At 38.8% G+C, this 27,259-nt stretch overlaps 1 long non-coding RNA gene across 1 annotated transcript in view; it reads right to left on the bottom strand.

Annotated features, from left to right (window-relative positions):
* Positions 1-8,240: 8,240 nt before the first annotated feature.
* The window catches only part of LOC103921507, a 241,151-nt gene continuing 222,132 nt past the window's right edge, over positions 8,241-27,259 (bottom strand). The window contains exon 5 of the long non-coding RNA XR_663851.1: positions 8,241-8,366. This is a non-coding gene — a long non-coding RNA (uncharacterized LOC103921507). The remainder of the gene's footprint in view (positions 8,367-27,259) is intronic.

Here is a 27,259-nt window from a genome sequence, read left to right as displayed (position 1 = left end):
TTGTACAATGTAATGATCAAAGGACTCCTGCAACGGGCTCCTTACTGAAGGACCCTATTCCCAAATTGATTTCTCACTGAATATTAGAAAACTGTTAAGTGAGGATGCCTTACAAACTGCTATAGAAGTAGGAATTAAAGAATATCCTGTGAAATCTGTCATCCCTAAGACAGAAATCAGCAATTTCTGAAGCTCACAGTGCAGCACTATTAAACAGTTGAATCTGAAAAGGGGATCCAAAATTAACCTGAACACACAGCAGAGACAGGATGAGCCAGTTCTATGTCTGGCGTACTGCTAATGGTTTTGTGGGAGCCACGGTGGGATAAACTCATCCCTCTTGCCCAGGAACTACCACTGGAAGCAATGCTATGTGCAGTAGGATCTCTAGTGACATCAGACTGTCGGGACCTGTGAAAGATAATACTTTTGGAAGTGTTACAATCCACGACATACTGATGCAAAATTAGCTTTTGGGAAAGTCTCTTTGACTTCTTGACCTGAAGACCTTTGACTCTTGAAAGGGGGCCTGCTGCCTTAGTAGGGCTCTATTACCTGTGTTGCTAATATCCTCCTATTAGGAACCCCTTCGGATTAATGCTTACAATCTCAATTTTCCAGCAAAATGGCCCATTTACCTCTAAAGACGGTAAGGAAAGATAAAAAAGCAGATCAGGAAATCTCAGGGTTCCCAAAACTCATACTCCAAGAGGGGATTTCTTCAAGTAACACGTAATATCAAGGCAACATCAGAAGTTTTCTGATTTCTTTATTTGCAGCCAGAGCAGCCGTACTGCCAGTGTTGATTCTGGGCTGAGGGCGGCACAGGCTGCAATAGCTTGAACGACAGTCACGGGTTCTGACTGCATCCAGCAGTTTGAGTGGAGAATTTCCAATATGGACTGAATCCCCAGCCTGCTAAAGCCAAGGAGAGAATTTAGATCAGGCTCGATACACGTTCTAAGGAAACTTCATCTTTTTTCTGCAGGAAATGCTATATACAGCGAAACACAGTTCATTTGAAAACCATACAGTCATACCTCCTGTCTACACACCTGAATCTTCACTCCTATACCCTGCAGAAATGGCCTTGACTTTCTGAAGACAGACTGGCAAGTGAGTATCAGGTAGAATTAGAGAGATGTGTCAGCATTCGACTATTACACAGTAAGGGAAATACAAGGTACTGAATGAGGAGACAGAATAGCCTTCTCTTTACCTTTGCTACAAGTTTTTAGCGATACTAATCTTTCCAGTTAAATCGTATCTCGGAGTTTGATGTGCTATTTATTAAAGGCAGTAGCATAACAAAAGGGACATAGGCTATCAATCCTGGGACACCAGCTAACAAACACTTCAGTTACACGCCAGGATTTCTCCAAACACCTTTATAAATGTTTCTTTACATCCTGTTTATAGCACGTTACATTCTCCTGCGACTAGAGCTGGTAGACCAGATCCTGCATGGTCTAATAGTTTCTTGAGTACCTCTCCTGTCCTCTTACGTGTCTGTAGGCATTCAGGCACAATGCAGCAATTGAATATAACCATTACAAAGACAGTTCAACTCCTGGCCAACCCTCAGCATGCACATATACATTTGCAAAGCATTAATGGCATGGTAAGCTAAAAACAACCATCCCAATAATATTAGCCAGCTAGGCAAGATCTACAGATGCTTTCTGTTTGCTTGGGATATTTTACTGCTTATATTATTATCTTTTTGATGTGTGCTGCTTCACTAGCATGCAGGAAATATTGTGTGTCCACAACATAAACTATTTTATTTATTTATTTATAGAGCTCTGAGGTGGGGGAGCTCTTATTTTTATATTTTTTAAGGCCTAAACACATCAATATTCCAGATCTTCATGTCCAAGACCAGTGCGAAATATATTCTTCAGATTAAATCAGCCTTCTTAAGACTAAATTCAATTTATACTGATATAGCGGGTTACATGCTTAGTCACGTAAAAAAATTCTGATGAATGCAGGAGACAGCTGTTGGACAAAGCATATCTTCCTGCCTGTCTTGTCACAGGCCTGTAACTGAGAAATACTGAACCAACTACACTACTGTCTAAATACACATTTATTTAAAAGCAGCTTTTCTGTATCACAAAATAGCCCTTTCCAGGCTTGAAAACAGAAACAAACGGTTAGGTGGTCTAACAAATGGAAAAGCTTTTCAATTCGTATTACTGTGTCATGTTGTGTTTACCTCCGACCAGAGTGAGAACTCCGAAGTTTGCAGAGCCACAATTTCCCCTGAATGGGTGATCAGACGTTGACTGCTCTATCCCTAATTTACAAAAGTTGCAGTGCTGATATTCTTAAGGAATACAACGTCATTGTTGTATCTAGCCAAATTTAAGGAAGCCAGGTCTGAATAACCAAGGTATCACAGGAGCAGATTAGTATCTCAGTCCTTGTTCAAAAAATAATGATCATCACACTGTTGAGCAAAGGTCAGGTGCTTTACATTTTCCAGCAATAGAGCAATCCTTAACTATGGATTGCTTTTAATCTTCACCCTCGCCCTACTTGTCCAAAATACCCTCCTTAAATTAATGTTGTTCTTTTGTAGGGTGCTCCCACTGAGACAGATTTGGGCCAATCCTGAAGAATTTAAACTTAGCCAAAACCATAAGCTAAAGTAATATGCCTCCAAGGCATACACCATATTGTGGCCCTGGACAAGACTGCTGCCAGAAGAACTTTACTATTTAAGTATACGGATCCTACATGAGAATGGAGAGGAAAAAAACATCGACTACATTAGGAAGAAAAAGAGAGAATGTTTCGGGTGTTATACAGGACAAGGAAAGGCTCAAAGCAATAACCGCAAAGCGCTCTACTAAGGGAAGGTCCCTTTTAAATCAAATCTAAGAAGCAACAAATGGAAGTGAGTACACTAATATTAACTGTATAGGCTTTACACTCACACTATCATTACATTCAACTGTTTGCTGACTTTGCAAGCAATTGCACCAAGATAGGTACCCAGAATTTGAAAGGTTTGGTCCATGACCAGCCCACCGAGAAGGAAGCCAGGAGAGCTGAAATGGTATCAAAGGCTTCCCAATTTGCTGAGCAGAAACACAGAATATTTCCAGGGGAGATCTACACATAGTTGCAGAGACATATTCTGATTAACTGTTACAGAGATAGAAAGTCCCGTTATAATATCGATACAAGAAGACCTCAGCATAGTCTAAGGATCCTCACACATTTCAAAATTTTTGTTGATTTAATAGAATATGACAGATTTAATAGATTTTTTAAAACACATTTAGTAGAATTCTGATGAAGTGCTCCCCTAAGCACCCCCTAGAAGAGCCCAAACACAACCCAGCATGCCTGCTTTACAGGATAGCTACAGACTTTGAAATTTGGTTTTGTTTCACAGTTGAATTAAACACTGCATTGCAAAGTTGCCCATGAAACAAAAATAAAAAATCATTTCAATCAATTTAATGTTTTGTTTTGACAAAATAATTTTGTTTTGATTGTTACTTTCAGTTTTGATTTAAATTTTATATTAGAACACAGAATACATTTTTGAAAGGAAAGTTTGAAACAAAAGCATTTCTGTTCCAGAAATGCCAAAAAGCTTTATCTGGAAATATGAATAATGAAAATAAATAACAGTCCTGGAAGTATTTTTTTTTTTTAACGAACCAGTATTACCACAAGAAGAGAATGCCACTAGGTTTTTTTTTTTAGTGCTTCTAGTCCTGACCTTCAGTACTCTTTTGTGAGCCTCAGAAGCTTGTAATACCTCTGCAATGCTATCAATATGTCAGTGACAATCTAATTATTATTAATAATCCAGCTGGTATGTTGTTCTTGTCCAAGAACCGGTGGAGCTTACCGATGTATGAAAGGTAAGAGGCTTTTTCAGACAGTCATTTATATAACAACTAACATACGTCTTGTTGGGTAAAGTACCCTTAATTACTATTGCCATTTGGGGAAGTATCAAAACCAGTTCTAAGCAGGATAAAGCAGCAGACTGAAAGTCACAGAGAGTCCTACAGAAGAATCTGGAGTGAGGAGAAGTGAGGGGAATGCTAGCTGTTTCTGCTCTGTCCCTGTAACCTTAAACTTAACTGGTAGAGAAATGTAAAAGCAGTTGAGATTAATAAGATGTTTTACATCTAAGAATCCCTTTTTCTTTAACCATTTGCCACTAAGAAGGCTCTTGATCACTGCTCATACATTTCCAAATGAATAAACTGCAAAATACCATGAAGTCATGTGAAGCTTGACTGAAGCTGTGAGCCAAATCCTGGCCTAAAACAGGAAGAATTCAGGGATTTCACCTAGATCAGGTAGCAGCAAGAGTGCCAACATATGAAACTATTCACTTAGGAGGACCAGAAGGAGAGCTGAAATACAGCTAGGCCTTTAACCGTGACAGCACATCATTCCCAGTGATTGGCATCCCCTGGCTATTTCAGCATTGAGATGTTTATGAGAAGTAGTTGTCTCCCGTGCCATTTGGTGAAGGGTTTTTTGTAACATAGACAGAATCTCAGTAAGAACCAAATAATTTTTGTTTCTTATAAAGTGAATTTCTGAATGCAGTGCTTGGAGAAGAAGTCCAAGGATTCAAACAACTGTACTGCTTAGTCCCCCCCGAATGGAACTTGAGCCTACCTACTACAACATTGGATGCCATGTTTCGCAAAGCAGAGACGAGGAAAGTCTTGGGGAGAACTGTTGGGATTACCTCACCTGTGGGTTTTTTAAAGTATTAGAATTGGGGAGGAGTATTTGGGAAGAGAGAGGGTGGCTAAAATAAAAGGAGTTTGGATTGTCTATCTTTACAAATAGGTTATTACCATATAAGAGAAATACAAAGGCTTGTTCAAAAGCCTGAACTACAATTACCTCTAACAGAGCTTTTTCTGCTGCACATCAAGCAGACCGTTGAATTTGTGTTCTGCATACTGGGCCCATGTGCTGCCACCTTCCACAACCTGAAAGGAGCTGAACACTCTCTCCTTCACATTGCACGTACCTTCAGCTAAGGCTGCCTGTAACCCCTTCCTAGCAGTAAGATTTCAGAGCCTAACTGCCCGAGGAAGATGACTCACTCCCCTCACTCTTCACAAAACAAAAATACAGATTTAGAGATCAGAGAAAACAGAAAATACCCAAATGCTCTTCCGTGCCTCAGCATCCTCAGCACTAGCAGAGAATGATCCTCGGGCTTAGATCCACATTAAGCGAAAAGTTTCCCTTTCCTAAACACAGTGCCTCTTCCATATGAGGGACTCTCAATCCTCTACTACCAGCTTCCCTCTCCCTTAGCTGGTCTTAGTTATTAAAACAAACAAACGAAAAAAAACCCTCCCTCTGCTAAGCATCCCTCCCCTCTCCTCTCTCAACTTTCCTTGCGTCTCCCTTCATGCCTCCCAGGCTTTGTTGTTTTCAAGCCCCTGCACTAATACCTGGTCTCTTTGTTCTTTTTTCTGTTTGCTTAAAACTCCAGCCCCCAAAAGCAAATTTGGAGAAAACTGGCTTTCTCTAGTTGCCCCATTGTTCTTCTCAGGCAAGATCTATTTCAGATGTTTCTATTTCAAATATTTAATGACAGACCTATTCATACAAAGATATGCCAACACCACTCCCCTGTCTCTTTGGCATGATGCAGAGCACAGAAAAGATTGTCACAAGATACAAGGATTCAGTTAGTCAATAAAATCAAGTTCTAACTTATAAACAGTACGTAGCAGATTCCATAGATTGCCACACTTCCCAGAAGCAAAAGCCTGACAAGGAGCAGTTTCAGGGGAGACCCCACGGGACAGACACATCCAGTTAGCACTACCACAGTGGACCCTGCCTGGCTTCCCTTCCAACAGGACCTGAAGAGAAGCCAAAGACTGTATTGAGCCTTGGAGAGTTAACTTACTTTTTGGTCTTGTCTTCACTGCAATGTCATCTGAAAGTACAATGCTAACGTTGCCCCCAGCATGACTCCCACCCACAACAGAAGCCTCTTGCTCAAACTAAGTGCTATTTTAACTTGACTCTTTGGCCTAAAAAAAGACTGTAAGTGGCAGGCCATGGGTTGTAGTTACTAGTGCCAGTAACGCAGTGGGAACTCAGCAGTTCTCTGGTTATGGGTTTAAAGCGTTGATCTAAGACCCCGTCTTAGACTAAAACCACACAACCCTTATACCTGGTTATCTACATTAAGCTCATGCAGATGCAAATACTCAGTCTCTGCAGTACATTACTGACAAATAAATACTCCAAATTTGCAGAAGAAACCACGTGTACAAATCAGTTTAGGACAGAGAACCCTTACCAACATCAGTCTGTAACACTGTGCCGATAAACTGATTCAACCATGTAAAACTAGGCTGGTTTTAAGCATTTTTACCCACTACCTCTGCCTACCCAGGCTATCACTGGGAATGAGGGGGGCTTCTTGCAAGTGCCTTAGTCACTGTCTGTGAAACACAGCACAGCTGCAGCAATAGCCAAACCTCACATGAACACACTGTGATCAGATTTTAGCTCTGTGTGAACTGCAGACCTTATGGATACTGTCCTGGTTTCAGCTGGGATAGAGTTAATTTTCTTCCTAGTAGCTGGTAGGGTGCTGTTTTTTTGATTTAGCATGATGATAATGTGATAACACACTGATGTTTTAGTTGTTGCTAAGCAATGTTTATACTAAGTCAAGGACTTTCCAGCTTCCCATACTCTGCCAGTGAGGAGGTGCACAAGAAGCTGGGAGGGGGCACAGCCAGGACAGCTGACTCAAACTGGCCAAAGGGATATTCCATACCATATGACGTCATGCTCAGCATATACGCTGGGGGGAGTTGGCCAGGGGGCAGCAATCGCTACTCAGGGACTGACTGGGCGTTGGTCAGCGGGTGGTGAGCAGTTGCATCACTTGTTTGTTTTTTTCCCCCGGGGTTTTGTTTCTCTCTCTCGTTTTACTTTCCATTACAATTATTATTATTATTATTATTTTATTTCAAGTATTAAACTGTTCTTATCTCAACCCACAATTTTTCTTACTTTTGCTCTTCTGAATCTCTCCCCCTTCCCACCAGGGTGGGGATGGTGAGTGAGTGGCTGTGTGGTGCTTAGTTGCCGACTGGGGTTAAACCACGACGATATGGACAAAAGTATTTTAAGGCACATTGTGGCGTGTGAGAGCAAGCTAAGGTGTCCATATAGACAGTGTCTGTGTCGCAAATCCAATCTCTTGCATCTTGACTGTTACCTACATAAACCCCCTCTTCACTCTAATTAGCTGGCATGAGATGAGCAAATCTGAGTACAGGCAACTAATACAAACCACCACAAAAGTGGCCATATTGTCATCTGAACATCTCATGCTCTAGTTTATTTACAGTCTCCAGGGCTGTAATCCCAGCTGGTAGTTTAATTAGAAGTGAATGTACTTTTCACAACAAATTGGACCTTCTCCTTCGTGGGCATCAGAGATCCCTTCCACAGATGACTGTGGAACATGAAGAGACAAATTTGGGGGACATCGGGCAGGCAGTTTTCTCATATCATGTATCTGAAAAACTACCATCACTCTCTGGCTCAGAAGAGGACTTGGCAGCAAGTCAGACTATTTTGACTATCCAGAGGACTCTTCCCCCAATGCCAGAGTAGTAAGATACAGGCATCATGGAAGCTTGCAACAAAGCATAAACTAATGCTATTTAGAAGTCAATACAAAATTGTGGACTACAAGGCCAGCTGCAGGGGCTGTCCTTTGCTTATGGGTTTTAAGCCAAAGCATGGGATAACATGGCAAGCATCATCAGAGTACATACATATCTACTCTTTTGCTGTTACCGTACAACGGTAGCTTTGCTCATTCTGTAGCCATTAGTAAATGCCGTACTATAAAACTGCAAGCGTAGCAGGGTTTTAACAGTCTTTTTCCTCTAGCTGCCCTGGGATTTTTCATTTCTTGGCTGTAACCAGTTGCAACCAGTTGTGAATAAGTCGTTATCCCTCTGTGCAACTCACAGCAACTAAAAGAAACCAGTGTCATTATGCAAGTTTCAAAAAAAAAAAAAAGGTTTTGTTTTATGGTTAATTATCCATGGTCTATTTACAAAATAAATCAACCCATTGTGCACCACCAGGATTTGTGGCCTCATTTGAACTTTGCTTTTCATTAATCACTTTAAAAATAAAAGCTAACTAGATTTTTTTTTTCTTTTTGGTTTATTACTTGCATCTGGGTAGAAATTGTAAAAATGGTGAGAGAACAAAGTATGGATTATTCACCCTCAGTTTCATGACTTACATGATCTCAGTCTTGTCTTTCTCCACGTGCCTAAACAGATGCACAGTCCAAAAATTCCAACATTCTGTAAGAAATGCAATCACAAGAAGATTGAAATATTTTTTAAACTCAAACTTTGACTTATTCAAAAAAAATAAATTGTAAAAAGCTTCCCTTAAGAAACAAAAAGGTGCGCAAACATTTACAAACATATTTAACCTACTATAAGAGGCCAATAAAATTACTCATGAGATACCTAAGTAATACACAAATGTTTGTGAGCTCTGAGTGCAAGGTTATTTTGTTTAGACAAAACTTACTTGCAGGCAGGCTGGAGAAGGCAGCAAATGGATATCTGATTTCTTTATAGTGCTTACAATTTATACAAGAAACCAGAAATATTTTTTTTTCTGAAAATGTTTTAATTATATAAGACGTTTAGATCTTGTCCCCATGTGATGACAGAGAACTACTGAACTTCTGAAAACTAGCCAATGGAGAGGCAGGCGAAGGACATTTTTAGCTGCTCTGTTAAGAAACTAACTGTATTAACACTTATTTTACTCTGATAGGGAATAAAATATATATTTGCATAAAACTGAAATTCTCCTCAGCTTCAAATAAGGAAGCTTGAACAATACATTTGTTTCCACTATGGACTCTTCAAGTACAACTAAAAAATAAGAAAGGCTGATTAACAACCACAATAAAAGCATATATAACACCAGGATATCAAAATGCCACCCCCCCCACCTTTTTTTTTTTTTTCCCATTTACCAGTCACCCTTAAGCATTCTTTGCCTTTACTATGAGGAACAGAAAGTCACAGTGCCCCACGTAATCATGAAATGCTATGGAAAAAGCTGTGCTGTCAGTAGGTCAAAAAATGTGGTTCTGCTGCACTCAAGACTACAACTTTTTACATCAAAGCTCCTGAGCTGGATGCAAGTATAAAGACGACTGAACACAGCCAACAGGTATCTTTTAGAAACCATGATGAAGAGTTGACGCTAAGACATTAGATCATTAATACTACATATTATTACTAATAGGAGCTCAGGAAAGTAATTTTTGCTTGCCTGTTGGTGCGAAATAGAATCGTAGAGATTTGAAAAGTTAAAGAAACCCACTGCCTCCTCCTCCTCCACTTTGCAGATGGCTGAGCTGCTTTAACTTTCATTTCCAAAAGTAAATTAGCTCCTACTTAAATGGAAGTAAAAATTTAAAGCTGCCTCCACCTGACTGCAAAGCACAGCAGCCGGGCTGGGAGAGGAATGGATAGGCCTTCAAAGAAAATAAAAGCCTTTTTAAGCGACTCCTAATATGAACGCCTGCCTTTGCAGCAGCGAGCTGTGGCCCTACAGCCGCTTTCCATTATAAATGCTAAATTGGGAAATGTTTAACATTCTTTGTTTAATCTTTGTAGTATAAAGAAAAAACAGCTGATTCTCAGAAACACGACAGCCCGAACAACCATTATGGATCTGCCCCTCCCTTCCTCACAGCAGAACAGACCATATCCAGCCTCAGTGTCGACTGACACTTTTTAATCAGAAATGTGTATTTAGATGGATCCCAGAAGACGAGATTGAAATTTTGTCTTTTTTTTTTTTTTTTTTTTTTTTCGTGTAAGGGGCCTAAGGCAACCAGGATATTTAATGAAAACTGTAAGCAGAAAAATAGTTTAAGAAATATAGGTAGTGAAAACTATGGGCAAAGATGGTTTCAGATGCTTTCTGCACTGTTCTCTGTTAATACCTTTCCACAGTCTTTCCATGAAAAGCATTATTATTTGTTTTGATTTAAAACATTATCAACTGAGTGCGTTTTTCTCTTGTTCACTGCACAGTCAAAGCAGTGAGTCCATCTATTCTGCTGCAGCCAGTCACAAATAAATCAGCAAAAACTCAGGAGCGAACAATCCTCTCTGCTGCTTACACAGGCGAGCTCTCCTTGTATCTTGTCTCTGCAAGAACTTCCCTAAAGGGGTGAGTTTCATCATGCGTCCTAAAAGCCAAATAAGTCAGAGGTTTCTTCAGTTAAAATTATGAAATAATACCCCAAATCGAGTCCCCACAGAAACTGAACTGTTTACAGTTAGTTTTCTTACAAGATTTTACCCTGAAGCACACTTTCCGGATTATCAAGTCTAGTTCCCTGCTCTCTTTTACTACAGGTAAAAAGGCCATGTCCTGAAGAGTTGCTTTTAAGCCTCTGCATCAATAAGGTGAAGAGAGCTTATCCATCCTTCCCACCCTAGCCACCAGCATGCAGCAGTCGGCAGCGATGAGACCAGACGTCCAGGAAACAAACCCATGAACAAATGAGGATGTGCTCCTTCCCCAAAGTGGGTATGACAGACTGCACGGTGCGTCCTCTCGTGGGGCTCACGCTGATGCAGGCACTCCATCCAAACAGAGCCCTCTTCATTTAGCACCAACAGGACAATATTAACCGCTGTGCAGAAGACAGAGCAAGGAATATCCAGGTGTCAACCCTGCTCTAAGCACTGTGCCCATCCCGACAACTCCTCTACGCCGCTGGACTTCAGTGAGCCTTCCCTGCGGGTGTCATGGCCCACTTGCATACATTGGATTTAACAGCAAAGACTAGAGTACACAGATTCTCAGATGGGAGAAATTCCAGCTTCGTTTGCTGTGAATGTGTAAGATAATAATTTTGAAAAAGAGGAGTGCAGGAACGTTCAGCGCGGCTAGGCCTGATACTTTCGTAACAACTACTCTAAATATATTGCTTCTTGCTTCTTTTCTTGCAGACTTCTGTAAGTCAAAAAGACCCATGAAACTACTGAAGGCTGTAGCAATGAATTACTTATAGTGAAGGTCACAAAACTGTCATAAACTTCAACCAAAGTGTCAGAGTTGCAAAAAACAGTGTTCTGAGGAAGGGAGGGAGGGAGGAAACCTTGCAGAATAATTACTAGATAAGAAAATACTACTGTAGCTAATTCAGCACATTGCTGGATACAGCAAAATCATATTAGCTAGCTATTTTTCCAATATACCCAACCCCAAGCATGTGTCAGGGAAGAAAAAGAATGAAATTTAAAAGTATAAATTAATGTAGAGCTCTTTTCATTTTTGCTGTTGTTTTTAAACCTTTAGGGTTCATATTCAACCTTTTCTCTAAAATAACAAACTTGAATTCAAGAAAACTAAGACACAGATCTTCATAGTGGCAGGACTCAAACAGCTTATGTTTAAAAATAAAATACCAGAGTCTTTTTAAGTTGTAAAATGAAGTCTTATTCACTCAAACTGAATATTAACATCTCATTTCAGAAACTGTTCAAGCCATCGCTTTTGCCTATTTTGCCTATGAATTTAGGAAGACAGAAGTTTCACAGGTTGCATGTCTAGCATCTGGTCAAGTCAAATCACCCTCTCCTCCATAAATTAAAATTAGGTTTCCATTCTGCAGAAAATAGAAAATTCCATCGTTCTGGTTGCTGTTCAGCTGCATATATATAACCAGTCTTTTAGCAGCAGGCATTTCCACGGTTTTTCTTCTTGTTTAATTCGTAAATACTCAGAAAATAATTAAATGTGTGTTTGACCATTAAGGAAAGTTAGTGCCTTGTTACAACTCCCTGTAAGTGTACAAAGCAAAGCTGGGGACTGAAGGCTCAGGAAGTTAGAGGTAACCTAGTGACATGCAAAGAAACTTCTCAGTAACTGAAAAGCATGCAAATGCCTTTAAGAGGGAAATTTGCTTGTCTACTGTTAAAAGTTATCAGGTTTTGTACACCTATTCCAAACAAGTCTTCCATTGTAATTAGTGCAGACAAAAAACTTATAGACTAAAACTCTGAGAAGATGGGCAGAAAGTAATTTTCATTCAAAGATGTATGACCACTCTTTTGATTAAGTTAAACACTGGAATCATTATTTATCATGTTCTCTGTAAAGCTACACAGTCTACATCTTCCAAGCATTTTATAAAGGTTTGACAGCTATTAGGGACACCAGGATAAGGGATTTTAAGGAGATTACTCTCCTCCACTGCATGCAATCATGTCATAAACCGCTACTGATACGCTGATTCAGCCCCATCTTACAACTACATAGGTTTCCAGGCCCTATAATTCCTATAGGATAGTCTTCCAGAATTTAATCCTCTGATGACTAGGGTTGTCATCTGATTTCCAGCTAACATTTATATATGGTTAGTGCCCACAATTTGGTCTTTGTGGCAACACCGGCCTGAAGTTTAAATGATTTTTTTAACCTCTCCAAATTATTTCAACACCTTCTCCCTGTGCATTTAAATCCACTTTATAAACATTAATAAAATAGCTTCAGAATATTTCTGTAGGGCACAATAAACCAAGTATCTACTACTACAATCCCTAAGAGATTCTGTACTGAGACAGAAGTGGAGGCAGAAGTTGTTTTTGTTGCCCAGAGCCAAAGCAAGGGCTGGTTTCAGAATCAGGCAGGGAATCCAGGTGTTCCAATACGCTTTTGAATATATATGTACTCCCCAGCGATTTGGTGAAATATACGGCTTATAATATACTTATAGAGCTTAAAATATTCCACTTCCTGTTTTCACAAAACCCTATTTCATTTAAAGCTTGTCTAAGGGGTCACTGTTGAAAGATGTCAGCTTTAACTAGTTTTTCTATTATTCCTGAAGTGGGCATAATTCACACTCAGGGTCATTTTATGGCTCCTTTCCAATGCCAGAAAAACACTTTAAAATAACTGAGAATCGAGCCCTATAACTTTATAATTGACCTAATAGACTCCTGACATAATACCAACAGAATTAGCAGCATTACACTAGGGAAGAATCTGTCCAAGACTGTGCACGCAGACAAGAACGGTTTGTAAAGGGCAAAAGAAAACAAACCCCGACACAATGCTCGCAACCACAAAACGGGTCAGATCCTCAGAGGATACAACTAGGAATAAATTGGTTGCAATAACTACAGGAATATTTTCTTCCTGTGATCAAAAAGTGTGATGTTTTCTTAGTATTGACCCTTTTCTTCCCTTTTTTGAACCCCCCAAATCCCTCATTTTTTATTCTTTTAGCAGGGTTATACATTTTTCACTTGCATTTGACAGAAATCAATAAAATATCCCAACCAATCCTAATCATAAGAATCTCTGGATCTCTACGGACATAAATCACTTAAATGAAATAAAAATGAATAAATAAAGTTCAGTGCAACCTAAAATTTCACTATGCTTCTGCACTTGCTGCTGTTACAGGGAGACTGACCTGACACTTGCATTAAGGTCAGGAGAGGAAAGGGAAAAAGCTTTCATTGTATACATCCAAAGTTTAGGGGGGGGAGAAGAGAAAGGAGGAGAGAGGCAGAAACACTGTGCAGAAGCCAGGGATGTTCCAGAGCGCACTGTGACAGGAAAATACTCAATAAGAATTCCTCCAGCCAAAAACAGATCTTAAATAGATCCATTGTCTTCCAGCCTGAAGCCCTTAAAAAGGCTCGAAATTAAAGTCTGTGCTGTGGGCACCCGGTCGTTCTTTCCTTTCATTAGGATTTGCAGGTCTTAATACAATCTGTCGTGAGGGAAAACAGTAGAGCTGTACGGCCCAGAGAGGTAACAAAAGCGAAAGGCAGGCGAGAGTTACATAACTGGCTTTCTACATAAATATTACATTGAGAGATATTTTACTTTTCAGAAAGGAAAAGAGATTTAAAAAAAAAAGAGCAGCACAAAACCACGCCAGAGAAATCAATCCAACCTCCCTTACTCCTCGTCCCTCTTTCGCTTTGCAACATGTATCGAGTAGTTAAAGTGAGGTTTTTCTTTTCCTTTTTCCATTAAGACTAAACAAATAACCAATTCAGCCTTAAACACTTCATAATAGTTTTTCTCTTATTACCTGAAAAGTGCACCACATCATGGAAACTGGAAGAAAGTCTTATTTTAAAGCACAAGCAAGTCTGCCTTGCTTATCTGCAGCACAGGGCAATTAGAAATGACCATGGATGTTACACTAACTCCCCTCTGTACAGTCTGAGAAAAGGGAAAAAAACTGCAAGTCTCCCCATCTGTTATTTCCTTTTTTTTTTCTTTTGGCTGTAGAAAAGCAAAATTATGCAAGAGCTTTTGAATGTAAAGCCTGTGTGTGCTTTTTCCCTTTTTGTCTCTGTGTAAACGGTATGTGATATTGCGTAACTGAGTACAGAGTGGGCGGTTAGCATTTACTATTGATTTACACTACTCCATATAATGAATTCAGAGCTCTGAGAGAGAGACACAGACGAAGAAACGCAGAGGGGTGAGATGTGGATTTAAGGTATGCGTGAGGAGGGGCGCCATGGAAAGAGAGGAGCAAAGCGTTTAGAAACAGAAGTATGGCTTTCTGAACCACACATGCTTTTCCCAACCTTTTCATTTTCATGCTTGGTGCTAGAAGAGCAGATGCTTAACAAAACCCCAAAAGCCACGAAACCCTCTGTCCAAAAGCAAGGTTTCCCTCCCACACCCAGTGCCCAAATCCTATTAGAAACTACAGAAAAATACATATTGATGCTACTGTGGCACTTCTTGTGCAAGGTATAAAGATGCACAGGAAGCTCATATTCAGCCATGAGGGTCATTAAGGCTACTAAGAGAAATCTTTCTTTAGTAATATTATACATCGACTTCTGACTTACTCCTTCAGGACCTACAGGCGTGTAGGAGCACTGAAATCAGAGGCACTATCACTATGCACAGCATGTAATACAAAGCCCTGTATTTTTTGAGATGGTAGGGTGACATGGAAGTATGGGAATTAGAGACTGGAAACAAGGAACACTTGTCCTATTTTGCTCACTCATTAGGCCTGCCAAAATATCCCCATTGTTCTCTCTTGTACACAAGCACACACCTGGAGTCCTCAATTTAGACACAGACAGGCCCCTAGCTCTGCAACAGGAATCATTTTCAGTCAATAAGGTGGAATTCTCTCGTTCCCACAGGTGAATGCCCACCACATTGCTGAATCCTTTGCCTCCAAATTCTGTCGGCTCCCACTCGACACTACGTCCTACAAAGCAAGGAAACACCAACAGGCTGGCACGACACTGGACTGCTGGGCATCCATTTATTTGTTCATTTTGGGCTGGGGACTTTGCTGATAACATCAATGTGATTCTAAAGCGTTTTAAGTTTCTAAAGCACTGAAAGACTGAAGACTAAAAGGTGGTTTTATCACAAGCCACAGCAGACACCTAGCCTAGTATTAGAAATGAAACTAAATATGCTGATAAAAAAAAAAAAAAAAAAAATCAACTATCCATGCTCTTAAAGCTTGTTTTGTATTATCTTTACTGGAAGACATGCATTCCCCGTATTGTTTTCTTCAAATTCTGTGTAATGGGCAACATACTTTTTCTTTACAGGTCTGGCATCAGGCATTTTTACAGGTCCTAAATTAGCAAAACAAGCAAACAAAAAACCCCGTTATAAGAAAGGTAAACCCTATTTTAAGGAAATTCCACAGATATGCAATGTTTCTGACTATTCTGTTGGTTTTTTTCTTTTCCCCAGATCCACGTCTACTAACATACTACTAGCCAGCATGCAGTCAGGATCTCTGTCAGGATGTTAGAAAAAGAAAACAGCAATTCACTGTCTTGCACATGCTTATTCATTTTGTTTGCACAGAACTGGAATTGCATTGAAATTACCCAGAAAAGTTTTACACAAAAAGTCATGCGCAGCCTAACTAGTCTGATTTGTCTTAAAATGAAACTGATCCTTACAGGAAAAGATTAAGGTATCCATAAAGAGGGACCTAGGCGTGCAATCTGGATTAAGGACTCATTAATACAGATTGGGCCAACTCAAAACGTGCTCAGGTATGTTTTCTTTGTTGACCAGGAGAGCACTGGGGGAAAGAAATGAGACACAGAAGACACAAACTCTACATCACTGTCATGCCGTCACTAGAAATTATTCTTCACAATCAAACTTTGAGTGACGCTATGCAAGGTGAGTGTCTCAGGAAGACTGGGCCATCTTACCAAACAATGAGAACCCGCACTCTTCTGAATAGACTGCATGTGAAGAGGAACATATTTTTCAGCACCGTTTACATGCTTAAAGATAGTCTGGAAGTTTCGTATGTCCTCATCTTACGGGATGCAGTGTAGAAGCTTAAAATGCATTAGTCTTACAGGATGTTATAGAAAAGAGATACAGAGAGGCACTAAAGAAATACCAGCTAAGGGAAACCAAGCTCGGATACCAGTAAGAGCAGCTCCAACACTGCTGTGCTTGCTTTATCATCATCCAGAGTACACATATATTTAAGCACTTGTTTGCATGTTAGATTATGAGCAACTGGCTGTGGATTGTACATATCAGGTTCAACCAGAGATCTGAATCCCCTAAAAATATGGGGAGACAAATTAGGGAGTTCAGTTCTGATATATTTTATACTTGAGGGGCTATCAAGTGAAGCTGACAAAAGTTTCCATTATAATCAACTTGCCTTCAATCACTCAAGAATTTTGGAAACTTCACTATGTAAATTTTCTATTCTTAATGTTTACCTAATCTGAAATTTCATGAAAACTTGAATAAACAAAAGTTCATCTGTTTTGCACATAGGAAATAAAAAAAAAAAGAACATCCAGAGATTTAAGAGAAAGGGGAAGAAAGAGAGAGATTAAACTACCTATAGCATTAACAACTGAAAATACGAATGGTCTCAGAGCCTATAAAGTCAATGCTGTCTAGATTCATGTTTCAAGAAAAAGTTTTCTACTATGATGAAAATACTGAAGTTTTTAGAAGTCCACACAGCTATGAAATCCTACCAAATATTTTACAAATAGCATCTTGGATACATACTTAGGTCAGAAAATCCTAAAAAAAATCTCTGTGTGTGCTAACAAACTGCCCTTTTGGTATGTAACTGTATGTTACCGTCTTTAACTTCTCTGATATACGTTGTCCCTACAAGACAGCATACCTGCAAAGCGGCATTTTTTTCACTATGCTAGACAGCTGGTTTGGGGCTTGGGTTTTTTTGTTTGTTTGTTTGGTTGGTTGGTTTTTTTTTTTTGATTAGCGAAACACATTAATAGTAGATGCCATTTGCACATATCAAAGATTCTATAGCGCTGTATTTGCAGAAAAACAATGTCACTTCTCGGTAAAGACTGTATCATAAGGGAGAGACTAAGGTTATAAACAAGTTATTACTCTAGGATTTCATGATTTTGCATGTAAGCTTAATGTTTCTCAATACAGTTTCTGTCTTTTTAATGACTGTAGGAGGAGATAAGCACAGTGCTAGGTTGCCATGGGCTTTTAATGGCAAAACGAATAATAAAAAAATATTAAAAAGATAGAGACAAAAAATAAATACATTAGAGATGCTTGCCAACCCTTCTTGCTAGTTAAAGAATCAATAAACCTTTTGCAGACCTCCTGCAACATGATTTTTCTTGCAGTGAAAGTAACTCACAACAAATATGCTTTTCTTGGCAATTTAACTTTATTTTTCTCCTACCGACTTCTCTTTCACATGAACCTTTTGGACTCCACCATTTTGGAATGACCATGACACAGCAGAAATTACTAAACTTTCCCCACCCCTCAACCAACCTATTAAACATGTGTAATGGTGTCATGTCCTAATGGTTCTTACAGACTGACATATTTGCAAGACGGTTTTAGTCAAAATGAATGGCAATAAAACTGGCAAAGACTCAGAAAGCAAAGTCCAAGAGGACTAGCAAAGAACTCAGAGTCAGAAAAAAAGGTCTCTGGATATTTTTGCCATGTCTTGCAGAACCAAAAGAATCGAGGTTATGTCAGTGTTTCCATAATAAACCTCAGTTTTCAAGACTATAACTCAGCTGCAATGATCTGATCCAGACTGAAATCAACACATGCAAGGTTTTAGATCAAGAACATTTTTTTTTTTAAATTTATTTCCCCTACTGCAAAACAGTCTAATGTTATAATTTAATCTGGTAAGGAATTACTAATTTATCAGAATTAGGGAGAGAAAAGAGCAGGGAAGCAAGAAACAAAATTCAGAATTCACAGTGAATGCCTTCTGGGATAGCATAACTTCCCTTCCAGATATTCCTATGAGATTTTGAAAAGACCATATTTCTACAGTAATTGGGGGCTCAGTATAATCCCTGTCCAACAAACCTTAATATTTGTTTTGGCCCCTAACAGCAAAATCTTATTTTGAAGCAAGCATGGCTGTTATAATATGCAGCAGACTTGGAAGAGACCAGGAGGGACTCGGAAGAATTTACTGGATAGGCTAGTTAATTTTTGAAGTACTGTAACTTATCATATTCATTCACCTTACAACTCTCAAATACCACTCTTACACTACACAGGTTTCATCCTGCGGCAGTCTGAGTAACTCAGGGATACTCAGACAACAGGCAGCTCGCACATCTGAGGACTCCCCGAATTGCAGAGGGCAAGGTACTCCTGCGAGGCATGTGAGAGCTGTGCCCAGAGCTGAGCGCGTCCTCCAGCCCAGAGGTGGGAGATGCTGCTGCTGCCACAGTCACCGCGAGCAGCAGCACCTGAACAAAGTCTGCAGGTCCCCGTTTCACAGAACTTTTCCACTAGCTCAGACAAGCAAAAGTGCCAGCGCCTCCTACACCAGCTAGAGATTTCCCCATAGCTTCTTATTGTTCAGATACATAGGACTTCAGACTCCTCTTTGTGTTTAATTCAGGTATCTCAAGAGATGTAGTAAAAAATAAGCACCTTCACAGGGTACTTCATGTGACTCAAAGATCAAATTTTTAGAAAGCACCTAGGTGATTGGAAATTGGGGCTTAACCTGAATAACGTGTTAAAATACACCTTGAAGAGCTTATTTTCAGGCATCAAAATAAGAAAGCTGAGTAAAAAATGGCTCATGCCAAACCATGTAATGAGTTTAGGAGCAGAACCCCGATGTTCTGAGCTGCCTTTCTCTTTTTGTCTGCAGTGGAAAATTAGCTTAGACTAGATATTTTAAGAAAACTAGCGTTACATGAGCTGAATACCACAGCAAGGCTTCCACCACTTGACATTTTAATTTTCTGTCTTTGGTTACGTTTTGTCATATTGAGTACTGTTGGTCTGAGTATGAATATATACATGCTGGTGTTTACCTTTCTTCTGCTTTGCTGTGAGTTCCTCAGAATACAGAAACTTGACAATACTCATCAGCTAATGGCATATTTAGAAAACAATTAAATAAATTAAAAATAAGTGAATTGTTTGTAACACAATACAGAACATCAGCAATAGTATTTTTCTACTGTTATTTCTTCGTTTTTCCGCAAGACTGTCAGAGCACTTTGTAAAAAGAGATATACTCTTATTGAACACCTTGCTCCATGAGTAGTTCCAATGAAATAATGAGACCTATTAAGAAAACAAGGTATTCTTCAATTACCCAACTCTGTGACATAATTATCAATTCCACTCACAAACGGGGAAATAAGTACATAGACTTTAAACAATTTGTGCAAGATCTCACTCTAAGCGAGTGGCCAAGCTGGAAAGAGAATGCCAAACTCTCGGCTGCTAGCCTCTTGCTGTAAACACCTCAATACTACCTGTATTATGCAAAGAAAAATAAAACAGTCTTGATAATTCTCTGGCATTTTCCAGCAATCTTGATTTATCTGAACAGCCTCATCAAAATGTTACAGAATAAGAAAAATTTGACTTTTCAGCCCCCACCCCAAAAAGCTGCAATGTTTTCTTTATATCTAGTAAAATTAAGACCTTTTTGACTTTAACTGCCTATATGACAGCTACAGATTAGCCAAAGCTATATTGCTACAACAGAGAGAAAGCTGACTGTTAAAACAGGCATCAGAGATTTGCAAACAGAAGGCTAAGATACACATATACACACACACTCACATTATTTCTGAAAGGTAATTTTGTCATGAACTTAAATGTTTTTCCCAATACTCTGCCACCCAAGTTCATTTGGAGAGACCGTAGGACCTGAAGCAAAGAAGATCTGTTGTGCAGCAGAAACAGAAAGTTGACAAACACAGTGTGTGAGGCTTATTGTAAAATCGAAACTAGAGGTTGCACTTTCTCAGACTGTGGGTCGGGACTTGTATTTTATTTACTTATTTTAAGGTAAAATTACAAATGTTATGCTTTGTTTCCATCCTCTGACTTCAACCCCAGAAGAAACTACACGATGACTTGTATTAAGCAAATGATTAGAGAGAGTAAATCTTCTGTCATAATTGCTGCTCGTATTGGAAAGAAGTTTTCTTACCTTTTTACTACTTTTGCTGAGAGCCAACAGTGTCATCCCCTCAGTCATTTCAGTGTCAGCTACTCTTTTGTTATACAGAATGCAAGTAATAATGAAACTGTGCTGATCTGCTTGCCTTCACTCTATATAGTGTCTATATTTATAGGCTTATGCTTCTATTTGAATCTATATTTATCTGCTTTATCTGCCTACAGTGCATCTGTTTCTCATACACACAGACGTATATACATACACACGTGTGCAGGCACACAAATATACAGACATACATAAACACACATACGGGCATACCCAAGAATATGCATACTTACAGTAGGCTTCTGTTCAACAGTAAGATTTGTATAAATATAAACATATGCGGTATACACAATATAAATGAAGACACGCACAAAGAAAATCATAAGCAATTACATGAATATGCCTCACTGGCTTTAGGAAGGTTTATTATTCAGCAGGCTGCCTAGTCAAGAGGATTGCACACATGGAGTTTCCTTTACATTACTCTGCTGCAGTAGCTTTGCAAGCAGTAGCAATTTTGCTGTTATTTTGCCTGGAGTTTTTTCTGCGTCAACTTACTCGGCATAGTTGCGAAATCACTGCCATCCTGTACAGACACTGACTCCCTGTTGGTACCACTAGCAGTTTCCCTCAGGCTAGTCATTAAAAAGGCCAGAGTTAAGCCACCTTGTGATAGTTCAGGAGACCATCCCCTAGAAGGAAAGAACAAGGTGCAACTCCAGATCCAGGTCAATCTGGCAGTTCTAAGACCAAACATTCCCTAGGCCTTAAGAATAAACAACATTTTCCCAAATTACCAGAGGGTAAACAGGGGTATTCACATGAGCAGAAACCAGCATGCCACGCTTCCCCGTATCACCAGAGTTGCAGGTCTTCTGCCTTACCACTTAGATCAGACCCAGGTCTGCCTCAACCTTTCTTCTTGCTAGCTAGGCTTCTGTTAAGTCTATCAGAACTGCCAGAGGAGACGACTGAACTGAAGTCTGTGACACGAAGGTCTCCGTGGTGCCGTAATGTGATAAAGCCTGCATTAGGCCAGTTACGGAAACAGGTTATAGCATGTCTCCACTGGACGATCTTAATTCAATACTTGATTCGTTCACATCCTACCATCTCAAAGGGGTGTTGGAGGAGGAGGTTCCACAAGGTAAGAGCAAAGCTAAGCAACAAAGTCACTGGGGATTCCTTTCTGTGTCCCTCACTGCAGAAGCTATATTTTGGCTTCCCAGTTGCTCGTAAGGCAGTGAAAATGAACTGCTGATTCAATACAGGACCTCTGGGCTCTTCTGAAAGGAGCAGGAATCCCTAAGCCAAAAACTACTGGATATATAGGCTAAAGAAGTAAGATACAAAGAACCCACTGGGTATCAAGGGCAGCTGAAAAAGACAGCCTTACCCATAATCTTTTTGAAATCCTGCAAAACTTCAAATGTGGCCAAACAATGTATCTTGGCATTTTACAGGAGTAAAAAACTATACTCACGTCTAAAAAGAGTCTACTCTGACATGCAGGTAATAAGTGTATTAACTAGTAACTTAATGGACAAACAAATTATTAGGGTATATTTAAAAACCCCAAAGAAGTTCCAAAATATCCTGTAACTCAAAATCAGGAAAAAACAACACCTTAAGAAGACTTTTTATGTCAAGATTGTGTTCGATAACTTAACCAGAAATACTACTCCCTATATCAAAGACTTCTGGGTAATTCTTTCATTCACTTGATCATGCTGAGGGACTGCTCCTGTAGTAATTTTATGGTTATCTGGCATTAGATGGTCCATTTGAAATAGTTTTCAGAAAATCGACAGACAAGAAGGCATTTAAATATAATATGTATATACTTTCCATGTACACAGATTTTCTACATACCTTCATTTAATTTCTTTTTGGGCTTAATATTCCCATTTCTTGATCATTATACTGAACTGCAGCTATTGAACAAAACTCTGTTCACACTTTCCTCACTGAAAGTTATCCTTTGCCCCCTGATGGCTGACACAATAATTTTAAAGGTTAAAAAATATAATTCCATCCTCTTAAGTTACTAATTTTTTTTTTAACTGCTCAGCACAACTTACATAGTAACATGGGATCCACACTACTTGAAAAGCTTTGCCATCTAGAAATAAAATACCAGTTTGAAAGGGGGAAGAGAAAGGATTTTCGGTTAACTTCTGCATTATCTGAGCACCATCAGTCTGGTAGGGTCTATTATGAAAATACTACCATACTGCTAAAAATGACAGTTTTGTGATAACTGTAATGACTCTGCATTTATGTTATCTTTAGCAGTGACCATTTAGCAACCAGTCTGTTCATTCTTTTTTCCAGGGTATTTTATAGTTTTAATGTGTTTAAGAGCATTTCTAAATTGAAAAACATTATTTAATTATTCAGGTGGCAACAGATTGATTACAGAACATAGTTTCTTTTTGAGGGTGCCCTACAATGTACCTTTATACATATAAGAAGCTATTTAAGCATTTCTTTGATGCACAAATGTACAAACTCCTACCTCATTTGTTTGGCATTCTTTGAAATTCTGTAGGTAGAACATAAAAGGAATCTGTTTAATGCAAACTCCCTCCTTTCTTATGACAAAGAGAGCAAATATTACCAGAGTTCAAGAAATGCATCCTTTTCTCTGTATACAATGCACTGAAAAGATACAGGCTGGGACAAACGTCTAATACATCTTATATCGCTTGAAGGAGAACAGCTATGTTAATACATAAGTACCTCTCAATTCTTAGCACATTGTCTGCTAATATATCTTAATATCTGACATACATCTATCCCTCCTTAGGAATCCTTCTATTAGATTTGCTAATTGATACCTATGATCTTAAACTTACTATATTATTTCTTGGAGAAGATTTAATGGTATGTTAAAGTTCAAATTAGATAAAGTAACCCTCTACTTCCAAAGAAATTAAAATATAAAAAACTTAAGCCCTATCCTTGCCTCAACAAGAGTCATGTCATTTTATGCTGATGCAACTGTATGGGTTTATAACTCCATCTTATATTAGTATAACTATATCCATGCATGACGTTGATCTAGTATAATTACTTCAGTAAAAACTTTCAATCCTTTCCAATCCTTTCAAATAGAACAATTATATTCGTATAAAATCTATGCACATACTAGGCCTTAGTAGATGTCTGAGACCTCCTAAGACAAAATGGTAAAGACCAGCTGTCCATTGCAATGGTCACAATTCCTGATTAATCTTAGCAAAGCTGAAACTGCCCCAAATATATCAGACTTAAAGCAAGTAAACCATGTAGGCCATGCACTAACACGCAGAATCAGAATTTCAGAGACCAACAATGAGCATTTAAAGATGAAAAGAAAATACTTGTCCAATTTATCACCAGACAAACAGTAATGAGAAATTATAAAAGAGAATTCTTTTGTTGGGTTTAATGGGACAAATTCAAAGAATGACATGGACATCTTAAACGAAACAAGTCTGTTTAGCAGCTCTTCTTAGAACAGGCTGAAATCTCATCAGCAACAACTGATCAATGCTGCTTCCTAACAAACAGAAACTTAAGCTGTACATATACAAATACAACTTGGCACCATTTTCATCTCTCCACGTGGTAGAAGCTTTCATATGGCCAACAACACTTAAAATTTGGAAACAGGGTAGGCAGTATGCTTTCTGAAATATGCCATTCCACCACTACCTCAACTATTTTACCCATAACTGTAACAGAAGACTAAAAGTGTGACTTAGAAAAGTCAGTAACAGAAACAATAGAGCTGTACTAAAATTTGAATGCTGCAGAAATGCCAAGCTTAGCACAATGTATAGTTTTTCTTTCTTTTTTTCTTTTTTTCAAGCACCTCCAAGTACTATAGATGACTTAAGAACAAAATACACTCTTGAAACTGAGATATCAACAGATGAATTTTAAAACATTATAAAGGACCTTCCCAAGTGGCAATGCTCCAGGGCTTTAGCACCAAGTTTGATATATCTTTTCAGGAGCTCCTAATTCTTTATAATCCTCAAATACTCTGTGATTCTCTGAACACAGAAAACAGCCTTATTCTTCCTTGGAAGCCAGCAGAAAAATGTTCTTGAGAAAAAGAGAAAAAGAAAAAAAAAAAAAAGGAAAAAAGTGTTTAACTCTGTAGATCATCTTGACCAAAATAATGAATTACCTCAACAAATAAAATGCTGGCAAAAACCTAAGGAACTATCTTAATCCTATCACTATTAACTTAAATTGATCATCCCAGCTTTCCTGCAGAACTGTTGCAAATCACTTGTCTCCTTATACAATGAAAGAAAAGTATCCTCCTCCCTGCAATAAGCACCGAAAAGATTGAGTAAGATTTTTGTAGATAATTATCTCGGGAAGTTATCTTGAAGGCTCAGGGGGAACCTAAGCAATGTGTATAAATACCTGATGTGGGGCAGCAAAGAAGACCGAGCCAGGCTGTTCTCTGTGTTATCCTGTGAAAGGACAACAGAGAATGGGCACAAATGGAAATACAGGAAATTCCATTTAAACATAAGAAAAAAATTTTGACGGTGAGGGTACTCAAACACCAGAATGCTCGCTCAGAGAGACTGTGGAGTCTCCATCCTTGGAGATACTCAAAACCTAACTCGACACAGCACTGAGGAACCTGTGCTAGGTGATGCTGCTTTAAGCTGGAGGATTAGACTAAACAATCTCCATTGACCCCTTCCGACCTCAATGATTCTGTGAAATTTTCTTTTCAGATATGAATTTAGGAGCTACACCAAAACGTATTAAAATACCTTCCTGTGCGTGGCTTCATTTGACTTAGTCCTGCTCAGAAATATAAAGCTTGACTCCAGGCTGTAGAAGATTAACAAAAAAGACAGAAGTATCAGTATGCTTTTATAACGCCTTCGGGAGCAGCAAAAGGCGCATCCTTTATCATGTACTTTGTTTATGATAGCTGCTGGAGACGGATAGAGACTCGGGTCACCATAATCTATACACTGTCAGATCTCCCTGTCTCTGCATGACACCTTGCTTCAGAAATCAAATCTTCATTCTGCATCTCAACAAAGCCTAAAGACTTTTTCATCCATCTGATGCAAGTATGCCCAAGAAAGAAGTAATGATCTTCTGTACACATTCAACCAGATATATTTTTCTAGGCTAACAGGCACTTCTGAAATTCCAACATGTGAATGAACAGATCCAACCCAACTGATTTACATCTGTAATACTAATCTGCAAGCTCTCTTACCTACCCTAAATTAAATTTCCAAAAAGTATGATTATTTACAAGCCAAGATAAAATAGTGATATAATTCCTAAGAGTCTTAAAAGTCTTCCCATTTTTTCTCTTTATTTGGTACAAATAAGAACTAGAAAGAGTCACAGCAATTGCGGCACAGAAAGAGATGAAGCAATAATCATTCCACTGAGGTTTCAAAGCCAGAAAAACACAGGCAGATACTAACCACCCCAACTAGAAAACCTAAATCTGGAGAGCCCCAGTTGGATGCATATAGAGCTACCTATATTCTTAAGAATTAAAATCAGTCAAACATGCCAAAGCAATGAAGAGAAATACAGCAAAGGCCAGTTTCCTCTCTCACTCATGACCTCTGGTCCTCTGATTTCCTCAGAAATATGGGGAAAACCACTAAATGTTAAATATAATAACAGAGTCAGAATCCTTTGGCTTTTCTACCAGTCTAAAAAACGCTAATTTTAAAAGACGGTGTTCTCAGGCATATCAATCTTTGCAAGTTTCTACTAGAGCACAGTGCTACTGAATTTTCAGCTGCTCAAAATTAAAATTAATTTACCTTCTTGGGATTTCTGTAAGTATCTACAAGTGAAAACCTTTTCAGATGTGATTGCTAAAAGATGTGATATGCTCTACAACAATTGATTAGAAGAAATGCTTGGACAGCAGTGTAATTTAAAAAGCGTTTTCATCATTACTGTCCAATTCTATTTTAAGAAGAATTTGCATTTGGACTGTCCATCTTCTACTCTCAACTCAGAACCTTTAAATTCCTTACATGGCCAGGAGGTCACACTTTTATGAGGGCTACTTTTGAAGGTTTAGAAAATCATTAATAAAGCATTCAATAAATGCTTACTAGCTGTTATAAAGGATTGAGTAGAACAAGCCAATTGATGTTTATAATAACCTATAGGTAGGTCTGTGATGTACTTATGAAATGTGTAATACGTATTATCCATCTCAAAAATGCTCTTAGAATATTGATAAATCATATAAAAACTTTTATGAATTGTTTATAAAGTGTGTCATCTATAGAAGTGTAGCTGGATAAACACTGCAAGAAAGAACTTGCAAGGAGGCTATTTACAGCACCTGTAAACACACATAATACTTCATTGTGCAGAGACTTGAGTAATAGCCTACTGTTTTCACAAGGATTAATCTTTCTCATCCCTCAGCTGCTGATCCAAATCTTATCTCCCCCTCCTGCATAGTACCTGCAAGTATCTCACACATCCAGGAAAACTGAGCAAACTGCACCCATAGTGACATATGGACCATCAACTCCCACAGCATCAGCAGGGAGCCGTATGGTTTCAGATTTTCAAAACCTTGTAGGAAATTCCATCCCTAAGGAACACCAGGGAGTATATATGTAGGGGGAATTTGTGAATCTCCTTAAGGAACTTAACCAAGGAATGGATCACTGCTATGAA

Source organism: Pygoscelis adeliae, unplaced genomic scaffold, assembly GCF_000699105.1.
Source record: "Pygoscelis adeliae isolate BGI_AS28 unplaced genomic scaffold, ASM69910v1 Scaffold120, whole genome shotgun sequence".
Taxonomy (NCBI): Eukaryota; Metazoa; Chordata; class Aves; order Sphenisciformes; family Spheniscidae; genus Pygoscelis; species Pygoscelis adeliae.
Note: the sequence above shows the minus strand (reverse complement) of the source record. Positions and strands in the feature narration are given on the sequence as shown.